Source organism: Mus pahari, chromosome 3, assembly GCF_900095145.1.
Source record: "Mus pahari chromosome 3, PAHARI_EIJ_v1.1, whole genome shotgun sequence".
Classification (NCBI taxonomy): Eukaryota; Metazoa; Chordata; class Mammalia; order Rodentia; family Muridae; genus Mus; species Mus pahari.
In genome coordinates this window covers 54,068,851-54,080,862 of record NC_034592.1, presented here as the reverse complement: position 1 = coordinate 54,080,862, position 12,012 = coordinate 54,068,851, and the positions used below count along the sequence as shown (strand labels likewise).

The 12,012-nt window shown below is 39.3% G+C and overlaps 1 protein-coding gene across 13 annotated transcripts in view; it reads right to left on the bottom strand.

Annotated features, from left to right (window-relative positions):
- B3galt1 (beta-1,3-galactosyltransferase 1) overlaps window positions 1-12,012 on the bottom strand; it is a 548,045-nt gene that overhangs the window by 132,740 nt on the left and 403,293 nt on the right. For all 13 annotated transcript variants that reach the window (XM_029536530.1, XM_029536529.1, XM_029536527.1 and 10 more), the window contains one exon: window positions 6,107-6,154. The gene's annotated coding sequence lies outside the window, so the exon portion shown is untranslated. The remainder of the gene's footprint in view (window positions 1-6,106; window positions 6,155-12,012) is intronic.

The following is a 12,012-nucleotide window of genomic DNA, read 5'->3' as shown; positions in this document are numbered from 1 at the left end:
TGTTTTTCCATTATTATCCTTTGAAGGGCTGGATTCGTTGAAAGATATTGTGTNAATTTNGTTTTGTCATGGAATATTTTGGTTTTTCCATCTATGGTAATTGAGAGTTTAGCTGGGTATAGTAGCCTGGGCTGACATTTGTTTCATTTATTTTTTTAATAACTGAATAGAACTGAATAGAATCTAATGACAGTAGTAAAAATCACATTGAGACAGGACAGAAAAAATAAAAACCCTACATAACTTTAGCAAAGAGGCATATGGCTAGAACCCCGAATAAGAGAGATGGCAACAGTGTCATAAAATCATGGTGACAGAAAACAAGTTTGTCCAGGCTGGTTTAAGCCTGTGACATAAACTGAACACACAGGCAGCATAGATAGGTAAGCACTTGGGCCTTTTTTCATTTACCAGATTTCTGGCCGTATGTGTGAAGATCCCTTAAAATAGGTTTGAGGACAATTTAGAGTCCATTGGGTGATGGGGAATGGAGGTGTCACTGAGCCTTTCATACAGGCGTGCTGGGCTGGCATTTGTGTTCTCTGTCTAACATCTGTCTAGTATCTCCTGGCTTTCATAGTCTCTGGTGAGAAGTCTGGAGTAATTCTAATAGGCCTGCCTTTGTATGTTACTTGACCCTTTTCCCTTGCTGCTTTTAATATTCTGTCTTTACTTAGTGCATTTGTTGTTCTGATTATTATGTGTCAGAAGGAATTGGAACAGAGTTCCTAATAGTGTCTCCTTTTGAGAGATGATAAATTTGAAATTATTTTGTAAACTGCAAGGCACTGTGCAAATATTAGTTATTATGTTAACACTATGAGATGGTTTGAAAGAAAAAGCAAAGGAACAACCAATTGCTGGCGAAGTTGGAAGAGCTTTTTAATGTGGGAGTTGTTACAAACACCATTAAGAATTGAGACACACAGTACTAAATTTAGTTTAAAACTAACACGAAAATGAAATGTGATCCAACCTTAGGAAAAACAAAAGTAGCTGGCTGTATGTGAGCAAAGGACTCAGGGAAACCTAGAGAGCCATATTTTGAGGAGTAAGCCAATGGTTATAGTCAGTTAGACAACAGGTAGGAGCTTTACAATGTCAAGCAGGATTGCAAAGGGCACTTCTATTTTGAGCTTGCATAAAGAGATAATGGCTGCTTTGTTCCTTTGGGGACAATGCCTATAGAGTACCCTTCTGGGCACTGCAGGTCAGCAAGGGGGCATGATTCTCTCTCTCTCTCTCTCTCTCTCTCTCTCTCTCTCTCTCTCTCTCTCTCTCACACACACACACACACACACACTGCAGATTCTATCTACAAAGCACAAATGAGTGTCATTGGAGGAGGAATGTTTACAGAGTGCCACATTTAGAGCTTTGTGGGTCAACAAAATGTCCTTCAGTTATTTTTGTCCTTGTGTCCTGGGGTTTGGGACATGGCACCTCTGCACATTATTTACCTCTGTGTTCACATGCACAGAAATGAAGCCCAGAAGAGATCCTAACGGTAAATAGAGGAGAAAAGCTGGGAGGATGTAGTGATGAGGAAAAGTGACTTACAAAAGACTTGCTTTCTTTTTTTTTTTTTTTTAACTTTTTTGAGACAGAATCTCTGTCTGTAGTCTAGGCTAGCCTCAAACTTGCCTCAGCGTCCTACTTGCCTCGACCTCCCCTGTGCTGAGATTATAGCCATGAGCTGTCATCTCATGTGTCAAATCACAAAATTTGACAGGGCAATTTGTTAAAGAAAAAAATAAGATTTCACTTATTAAAGATTTAAATAGGAATCTTAAATACCAGGAGTAGGAAGACATGCATAGAATAGACAAGCTTTTTTTTCAGCAGTAGGTCCTATCCCACATTTTGCTGAGGTGTAACCCTGGATACACTTCTAGACTGCCGCCTCCCCCCATGCTGAGGAACACTTAGTCCAGGGCATGACATGAGGGCTCCATTTCTTGCTCCCTTCTTCCCTTCCTTATACTTTCTTGTGCATCTTCACCTGCCCTTGCACAGCTAGGAGGGGTAATGGGAACAACACTAGATTCTGTATGATAATTAGCTGTATAATTAAGAATCAGATAATGCCTATCTTCTACCATCCCCCATCAGTCTTGCTCGAACCTGGGCCCAACTGCCCATTCAACCAGCTGCCCTCCTAGTGATGCTCAGATCTCCCTTGGAGTGGGCAGGCTTTCACTGGTCCTCATCATGGTCTGGGTTTTCTTCTTAATTTCAACTTGCCCCACAAATCCCTTGGGCAGAATATTCTTCCTTGGGTCATTCTGGTACACTGCAACATATTCAACAATCAGCTGTGTACATAAAGTATTTATGATTGATAATGAATTGCTTTAAACTCTTTGAAAACCAATGCTTTTATGCGTAAAAGTTATAATAAAGGCTAAGTGAAAGCAAATCTGAAACCAAGAGTTTAAATATTAGTATGAATAACCTTTTTAATTTTGAAGTTATAATTATATCATTTTCTTCTTTCCTTCCTCCTATCCCTCTCATGTAGCCTTCTTGATCTTTCTCAAGTTCATGGCCTCTTTTTATTTAGTTATTCATATATATTATATAATATTATAAATATATAAATAAATGAGTACACCCTGCTTTGTATGTGTAATGTTTCTTGTATGTATTAAACTTCAAAGCGGAACACTTGGTAAAATGTCTGAACTCTAGTTCAGTATATGGATCTAGCTTGCAAACTCCAATGTGACGAATACTGGAAGTCACTTCAATGTCCAGGCATGTAATAGGGTAAAAAAATAATCTTGGTCCCCAGTTGGTGGCTGTTGGAGAGACTTAGGAGATATGGCCTTGCTGGAGGAAGTACATCAGTGGGACAGGCCTTGAGGTTTCAAAGCAATGTATCATTCTCATTTTGTTCTCTCTGTTTCCTCCTTGGGATTTTAATTGTGAGCTTCCAGCTTGCTGCTCTATGCACTCATCCATGTCGGCCTGCTGCCATATTTCCTTGCCGTGATGATAATGAACTCTTACCCCTCTGGAACCATATGCTCAAATAAGCCCCAGAAAGCAATAAAGCTATAAGGGTAGAAGGTGTCTGGGCTATGGGGTTTTATCACAGCAATTACTAAGTCAAAGCAGAACAGTGACTAAGTCAAACAGAAAGACAGTAATGATACACAACACAAGGAAATGGTGTGCAGACATTAAAGTGACATTAGAAAGGACTTACATGGACATTATATAATCTCTTAAGCCAAATATGCAAGTGATTTGTGTTTTTTAAAAATTAAATAAACTGCATCTGATTTTTGTGAGTAAGTGTGTGTGCGTGTGTGTGTATGTGTGTATGTGTGTGTGTATGTGCACGCGCGCTCATGTGCATGCCGTGGTACATGCCCGAATATCAACCATCTTGCGGAGTCAATTCTCTTCTAGCATATGCATTCTTGGAGTCAAACTCAGAGTCTTAGGCTTGGAGGCATGCACTTTATTTGCCGGGCTACTTTGCTAGCTCGATTTTTTTTTTTTTTTTTTTTTTAAGGACTCTGAAATTAGGAACCATCTGCTAAACAATCTCTAAAAAAAAACTCAGCAGTCCCTAAGCAGATGAGTCAGTTGTAACATAAAATTTTGTCCGAGTAAGAAAATGTAGTTGTGTGTCATAGGAAAGGTTTATGTTTATCTCTTTGCCCCCTAGTTGTCTGAAATGTCACAACTGTACGATGAATTTTTCATTTAAGTTTGTATATTCCACGGTCATATTAGTGCTCAATGCACTTGTTTTATGATAGACTTTGATGCAATTTTGACCCTGAAAAACAGTGTATTGGAAATATTTTTTTTTTATTATTTTCTTTATTTACATTTCAAATGCTATCCTGAAAGTTCCCTATATGCCCCCCCCCCCCCCTGCTCCCCTACCCACCCACTCCCACTACTTGGCCCAGGCCTTCCCCCTATGCTGGGTCATATAAAGTTTACAAGACCAAGGGGCCTCTCTTCCCAATGACGGCTGATTAGGCCATCTTCTGCTACATATGCAGCTAGAGACATGAGCTCAGAGGGTACTGTTTAGTTCATATTGCTGTTGCACCTACAGGGTTGCAGCCCCCTACAGCTCCTTGGGTACTTTCTCTAGCTCCTCCATTGGGGGCCCTGTGTTCCATCCAATAGCTGACTGTGAGCATCCACTTCTGTGTTTGCCAGGCACTGGCATAGCCTCACAAGAGGCCGCTATATCAGGGTGTATTGGAAATATTTTCTCTCTCACCAGGCAGACAATGAACTAAAAGCATGAGGACTTGAAAACTCTTCAGGATTGGTGTATAGACTAGTCAGCTATAGAAGCTGCTGCGACTGAGTCACAGGTTGTGAATGGCTTTCCTTACAGCCACCAACATGCTGAACCTTTCAGGTTGACTCTCTAGAGGAGATGCTTAATTTTCATCTTCTTGTAGTCAAATTAATAAAGAAAGAAACTTGAACTTAGGTTTGTTTGTCTGTTTATTTCCTTTGGAAAAGCCAAATAGGCTTTTGGGGATTTTGAATCCCCTGAAGGTACAGAGATACCTAGAGGTACATGAATAAAGACTCTATGCCGTGAAAATTGACCAAAGAAGACTCTTGCCCCAAGGTGATCCTACTCTGCATCCTGAACACATGGGGTGTGGGTGGTTGAGATGAATCTAAGTCACCTTAGACTCTTTAGACAAGGATGGATGGGACTTTAGGTGAGACCTAGATAGATGTTGACTGATGTTGAGGTAGGTTGAGATTTGGAAGATGCCAGGACGGGAGCGAATTCATTTTGCACATAGTTTGACATAAATTTGCAGAAAACAGAGATTAGGCTATAATAGGTTGAAAATATACTCCTCTCCAAGATCTGTTTCCTTTCTAACTCCTGTAACTATTTCCCGTACCTAATATGAAAAACAGTATTGTTTAACTAAAGACCTTGACAAAAAGTGATTATCCTGTGTTATTAAGCAGCTTAATAGTCAAGGAAGTATTTAGCTCAGTTAGTTACCTAAATTCTAGAGATTTGAAATTAGAAAACGTTGAAGATTAGGTCAAACTAGAAAATGAGTTTTAAACGTGTGATCAAAACCCTATGGACATAACATGCACCTCACTCACTAAGGACAAACCTTATATCTATCACCTGAAAACATTCCTTTGTTCTGGCTACAGGGCATTGTGGTGTTAATGGTATCTTTAAGCTAAAAAACAGTAAGGAAAGGTGCCTTGTCCTGGTCAATGAACTTCTGGCCTGGAGTAAATCACAGTGATTTAATTTCCTGTTACCTGGCAGGGAAAAAGGGTTAGAGGTGGCTCATGACACAGCTTTACCCCTGCACTCCATCAAACAGCCTGCAAAGCACTTGCATCTGCCCTACCCTTGGCCAAGCAGGAATGAACGCACTATTGAGAAGTGAAAAGGTGCTTAAGCAATACCAAACATTGCTTACATGTAAGCTACACAATGAAATTGAAGATGCCCTAGGTTCTTCTAGACACTATTCTGACAGGGAGAACACCTTATGTGTAGTAGATTCAGACAGACTAAAATATGAGACGGCTGGTACTGTATCTTATTCATGTTAAGTTTTTGAACTTTTGTTCCATTAACTACTAATTGTGGATAATAATTTCTATCTAATGAAGATGTAGTAACTGGTACACAACATACATGCATCCGGTATCTTTATCAAGGGTCTATGTAACTTTAGCCATAACTGGTTTTATGTGTTCAATTCCCGAATAGGAGTTTTGCCACACTGTACATCTAAGAAAAGACAATACTTTGGGGCAGGGCATGTTTTTCCAGTTATCTTTTAATCATGCTTAAGATCAATCTTGGACATTGCTGTCTCAAGCAGGGATCAGTGGAAGTTAATTCAGAAGCTGAAGTAGGTGAGTAGATTCTTGGGAAAGACAAAGCTACTTAAAAGAGGAAGGGGATGAGGGAAGGGTATTGATGCTAACCTGAAAGAAACATAGCACCTTTGGGCACAAAGGATAGGTAAAGATCTGAGAAATAATCATGCAGACTCACAGAATCTAGGGACTTGGAAACAGGACAGAGTAAACTGGCTTAGAAGGTTGAAAAATTATTTATTACCTGTGATGTGTATCATTGATAGGTCCGTGGAAAACCATTTCTTCTTTCCTGAAAAGAAGGCAAGGGAAGATTATGCAACTGCTGTTTATGGTGTCCTACATGACCAAAATCTATTAACATAGATTTGACCTTCAATATTAGGGTACGATTTTTTACATTTGATATTTACAGTTAAAGATCAGGAATGACATATTTGTACAGAACTGCTCTGGCTTGGTTTTCCTTTACACAGACCAAGCCTACCGATATTTTTGTTGGTTTGACTTGGATGTGGGATCCAGAACCTGCTCATGGTTTTCTCAGCAAGGTCTCTACTTCTTTCAATACTGCTCTGCTGATGGCATTTAAGACTGCCTGGTCCAAGTGTGGTGCTTACTAGGTGAAGTTATGACTGTGTATGGGCATCCTAGATGCAGTTTCTTAAATCCCTAGACAGTTTATTAAACTGTCTACCCATAGTGGTACGAAATGTTCACAAAGATATAGATTTTTCCATAGTTTTGCATAGGGTTGAGAAAGTCATTCTTTCTCTCTTAGTTTATGTTCATCAGAAAAATAAAGGAGTGAGCTAAAAAAAAATCTGAGGAGAATTTTCACTATAAGGAAAAAATAATATGAAGTATTTGGTATAAAATTACCTCATGAATTTTGAGAGAAGAAAATTTATCCTTTAAAAAAAAAAAAAAGAATTGCAGAAGTACATACTGAGAACTTACCCCAAAGCCACCAGTAACACACACACACACACACACACACACACACACACACACACACACACTCATTGTACCATTGCACTAAGAGGGCCTGATGACAATGTACTGTGTGTATTGTGAACCAAGGAAACAGCTGAGTTATGAAGGCCAGGAATTGATAGAAAAATCAGCTTCCAGATGTCTATGATTGGCAGTTGTTTCCTAAGTTTCCAGACTTTTAGAGGAGAAAATACGGTGCTTTATAAAATCTAGAATGTCTAAGGGTCAGTACATCGTGATAAAGGGTAGCACTGTGGGATAAAATACCTTCCTTTAGACAGACAGGCATTGGACTAGAGAAATCATTCTGTAAAAGTTAAGTAGCTTTGACATTCTTCAGGCCAAAAGATTCCCAGGGTTCTTTCTGCATAATGAAATTGAGACTCTCCAGTGGTCTTGATCTTTAGCAAGTGAGTAGAATAAAGCTTTGTGTTAATTTCCTAAGTGTCACTGCTAGACTCTTGTGAGTCTCTGACACCATGTAGGAATCTATAAAGTCCTGACTTCTCTAGTTATGTAGCCTACCTCTGATCTGCATTTCTTCTTGTACCTCAACCATCACAACAGACTGCAAAAGTACACATGAGAGTCCAGTTGTCTTTTATCTGGTAAAGATATTTGCAAAAATATGAAAGTCATCTTCTCTCTAAATTGTATTGGACAATGTTGCTTCTCCTTTAAAATATGCTATTTATTTGAAAATAAATCAATTAATGCATCCTTAAATTATTTAAAACTGATGGTGCTAACTTTTTCAGATTTATTTTAATGTGCTAAGTAATAATAAAAGCATAGCTTGCATGCTAAAAATGGGCCCTGAAGTTTTCAAATTGAGTGTAAAGGGTTCAGACTCAAAAATTACTATTACTGAGGATTATGAATGCAAGTCTCTCTGAATAAGTAATGAGCCATTTAATAACATTAGTGAAATCTAACAAAAATTTTGGCTTCTGATGTCACAGACGTTATATTGTCTGGGAGCTTTAGGGGCTAATACTCTCCAGGTTTTCAGATTATTCATTTGGTATGGCTTGGGCTGACCAAATAGGAATCTAATGCCTACCTTTCAGAGTTCCGAATCCCTCCATCTTATATTGGATTTGAGCTTTGAATAAAAGTCGACAGGCAATCAATACCACTGGGAGCCATACCATTTACCTTCGTTCAGTTCAGCCTCTTATAGTAACCCAAGGACCACAGAAAGTGGAGTGCAAACACACATTATTGAATCGAGTGAGTAAGAGTGGAGACAAATGCAGAGAAGATCCTCTACCGGCACTAGTGTGAAATACTACATTTTGAAATATTATCTCTGGGTTGCTGGTTGAAATTCCATCGGTTAGGTGCACAAAGCGTAAAGATATCTCTCGGTATTTCATCAGGGTGTGATTTTCCAGAAAGAGTAAGACAGCACAGCTAAGCTTCATGTTCAGAGCAAACACGTTGATGAGTGTGGGCCCATCTCAGCAAACTAGGCTAATGGAGACAAACTCCAAGATAAATCTGTAAAAAAGACAATCTAGACTGGTAATGCTCGCAAATGAAATATTAAAATAAATAAAACATTGATGATTTGTAGTTAATGCCTTATTTATAGTTTTGAATAACAGAATTTGAAAAAGCACATATATTACTGGATTTACTTAAATGAAAAAGAGACACAGTATTTGAGATCCTGAGCAATTGATACAGTGCCTAGTTTAGTTTTCTCCTTAAACTAAACAGTGTAGTTGCCACCATAACCAGTAGCCCTAACCTTCTGAGCTCAGTAAGACCTAGGGAGAGCAGGTTTTCTATATGAATTCTGGAAAATTTTTGTTTTGTCTAATATGTCTCTTTCCATGTTATAGTTAACTTGGGGTACATTATAAACTGTATTTTCTGTGGAGTTTAAAGGTACTTCACTAAGCAGAGCAGATCATCATAGAAGAGTGAATGCTGCCATCAGGCAGGTAGCTCTCTGGAAAGGCCTTCGGGATTGCCTACATTGAGAAATTTCCACATTTCAAGCAGGAGTGGAATGTTTGCCATTAAAGAGTTTAGATTTTTCAATAAAATAATTTTGACTCCTTAATGACTTGATCAATAATCAAGTTAAGATGTTTAACATTTCCATCTCTTTAAATAATGAAGAAAAAGGTCATCATCCGTTGTCAGACCGTCTAGGAGAGGGTTGATGTACAGTACACACAGTCACCCTTCTGACAGAAATCCAACTTTACTTTTTGTGTGCCTCAGGAAAGCCCACACTGCTTGATTAAAGAATTTCATCACTTACTTCTTGGTATTGTGGAACCTGAATGACTCTACCCTCAAGCATCGAAGTCCAGGGCAGAGGAACAACAAACTGTCCAAGACCAAGGTAAATCAGACTCACCAGCTTCTACTTGTGTCCCCTACTACTGTATTTTAAATAACCAATTATCATGTAAAATTCTACCTCCACAACACCAGGGACTGGTAGGAGTCATGAACTCTATGTGGTTATTAAAAACTGGAAGCTTCATTAAACGACACAGAAAGTTCATTAAAAGATAATTAAAAGGAATGTGGATTTTTTTGAATATCTGATATTCTCTACTTATTAAATACATCTGGAATGCTGAAAACTGTGGTCAATGCCAGGTCAAAGATATTAAGAGTTTCCCCTGGGGCAGTTTTAGACCCTTTGTTTTATTTGAGGACTTAGTTATTTATAAACTCACAGTCTTGTGACATTAAATCAAGAGAAGGAAAAAAAAATCAGCCAGTCTCTAATATATGCATAATTTCATTAAGTGTACCGGATCTGAGAAGGGAATGCTTGACTACAAATGGAATTTATATTTACATTGCGGTTCGTTGAGACAGCCCGAATGGAAGGCCGTGATCATTAGACACAGATTCTAAGTAAACAGCAACAGGCTCCACAATTATCACTTTAGAAAACTAATTAGCTGACTCCTTTATCCTCTTTACAAAAACAGATTCTCAGAGAACAAAAGCAATTGAGGCAGCACTTTAGCCAAGGGGGAGATTCTTGGATAGGTAGCAATGGAAATGAATACAACCATAAGATTGATCAGGAGGACAAGGTTGCTGGCAAATGAGCCTTCCCCTGAAGATGATCTCTCCAACAGGGAGATGCCTGTCCCTGCCTCTTTTCACCTTTACTTTCCCATTGGACTGGGTTTTTATCTACTGCAGGACTGGTCCTATCAGGGTGGACAGCCTTTGCCGCCCGCTTAGGAGCCAGCACGTGCCTGGAGCCTGAGACAGATGTTAGGCCCTCATATGGGTCAGTCACGGTGAGCCTGCTGAGGTCCACCTGGCTTTCTTCTCCACAGAGTTGGACCATTCTTGCTCTGCACATTTCCTTTCTTCATTCTCGTATTTGGTTCTTGCTCTCTCATGTTGAGCATCCAGAAACCATGGCGCTCCTCTGGCTCTCCTAAAGCGCACACAATTTTCTCTCCTAGGGAAAGAACTCTGGGTGATGCTATTGTCTGCTCCTGCCCTTGTTTAATGTATGAAGAGAGCTCACCATAACAGGACATGATTAAAAGCAAAGGCAACATGATTGACAAAGGCTCACATCTCTGGATAAAGCCTGCTAAATTCTCCTCCACTATCCTCAGCTCCTCTTACTACAAGTACAAGCTGCAGTTATATACCAAACTTCCTAGATGCATGAAATAAATTGTCTGTAACTATGTATTTGCTGTGGCCCATAAACTAAATTGTCTGCAGCAGAGCACACTTTCAATGATGAATAACATCCCCATGACATTTTATGCGAAAGAGACACAGTGAGAGAGAGAGAGAGAGAGAGAGAGAGAGAGAGAGAGAGAGAGAGAGAGAGAGAGAGGAAATATGAAGATATCATGGAACATTAGTCAATAAGATGGCTCTCATTGAGGATTTCAGTATATTTTTCAAGTAGGGGACGTTTTCTTACTAAGGGCCACTTTTAAGACAATAATCTAGAGCTGCAGCTCAGTGCTAGAACACCTGAAGAACCTGCTGGAGCCCCAGATTTCTTCTCCCAGAGTACCAAACAAACAACGCAGCATATAGTAATATACTGCATTTTCATGCACCAAGGGAAGGGATCTGCTTTTCAAAAAAAATCCAAATAAATTCTTCACTCAAAATATTAAGACAAATATTCAATTTTTTTTTTCAAGGATGGTAAAGTTTCTCTTTGAGGAAATTTGGATAACGCCACAGTTCTGTGCATCATCTCTAAAACCGAGCTCCTGCTTCGGCTGCATTGCATTTGTAACCAGATGACTCACTGGCGGAGGGAGGCAATGAGTCAACAGGGCTGTCAGTGTTCCTTCCCTAGAATCCTTCCTTCATATTGATGCGAGTATTTAGTCATCTTCTTTCTGGTGAACTCTGAACTGAAATCCATTTTATGTATGTCTTGCAAGCTCTCTGTCTCTGCTAACTTTTTGTTACAGTATTTTTCTATTCTCTCTCTCTCTCTCTCTCTCTCTCTCTCTCTCTCTCTCTCTCTCTCTCTCTCTCTCTCTCTCTCTTTCTCCCTCTCACACTCTTTTTGAGACTGTGTCTTCTATATAACCCTTGCTGTCTTGGACCTTGCTATGTAGACCAGGGTATCTTTGAACCCACAGAGCTCTGTCTGTCTCTGCCTCCTAAATGTTGGGGTTGAGGACATTTCCATCGTTTATCCCTTTATTATTACCTAAAGTAAGTGTTCATTGGCAGTTACTGAGTGTTGTACCATGTCTTGTCATCCAACTATGAATAGAGGACAGTCTTCTCTTTAGAGTTTTTTTGTTTTTTGCCATGGCAGAGGTGAGGCAGCAGGTGACTGACATGTCAGCATCTCTATTACACACACTTTACAGAAAAAATACTAAAGAGGTAATGACAGCTTACATCAAACCTTACAACCAAGAAAACAAATCAAAACCAATTTTGCCATTTAGGTACTTCTAAAGAGAAATAGTAATTAAATATTTGCCTGCTAGTGTAACATTCCTAATTTGTAAATGAGAGTTTCTTGTGTGCTGTTGATGGGTTTCAGAGCATCCTACCCTCAAATTACACATTGGCCCTCAGTGGGATTCTCTGACCTCCCACCCTTGTTCTTGCTCAAAAATCTTAGAAGATCTCTCTCTCTCTCTCTCTCTCTCTCTCTCTCTC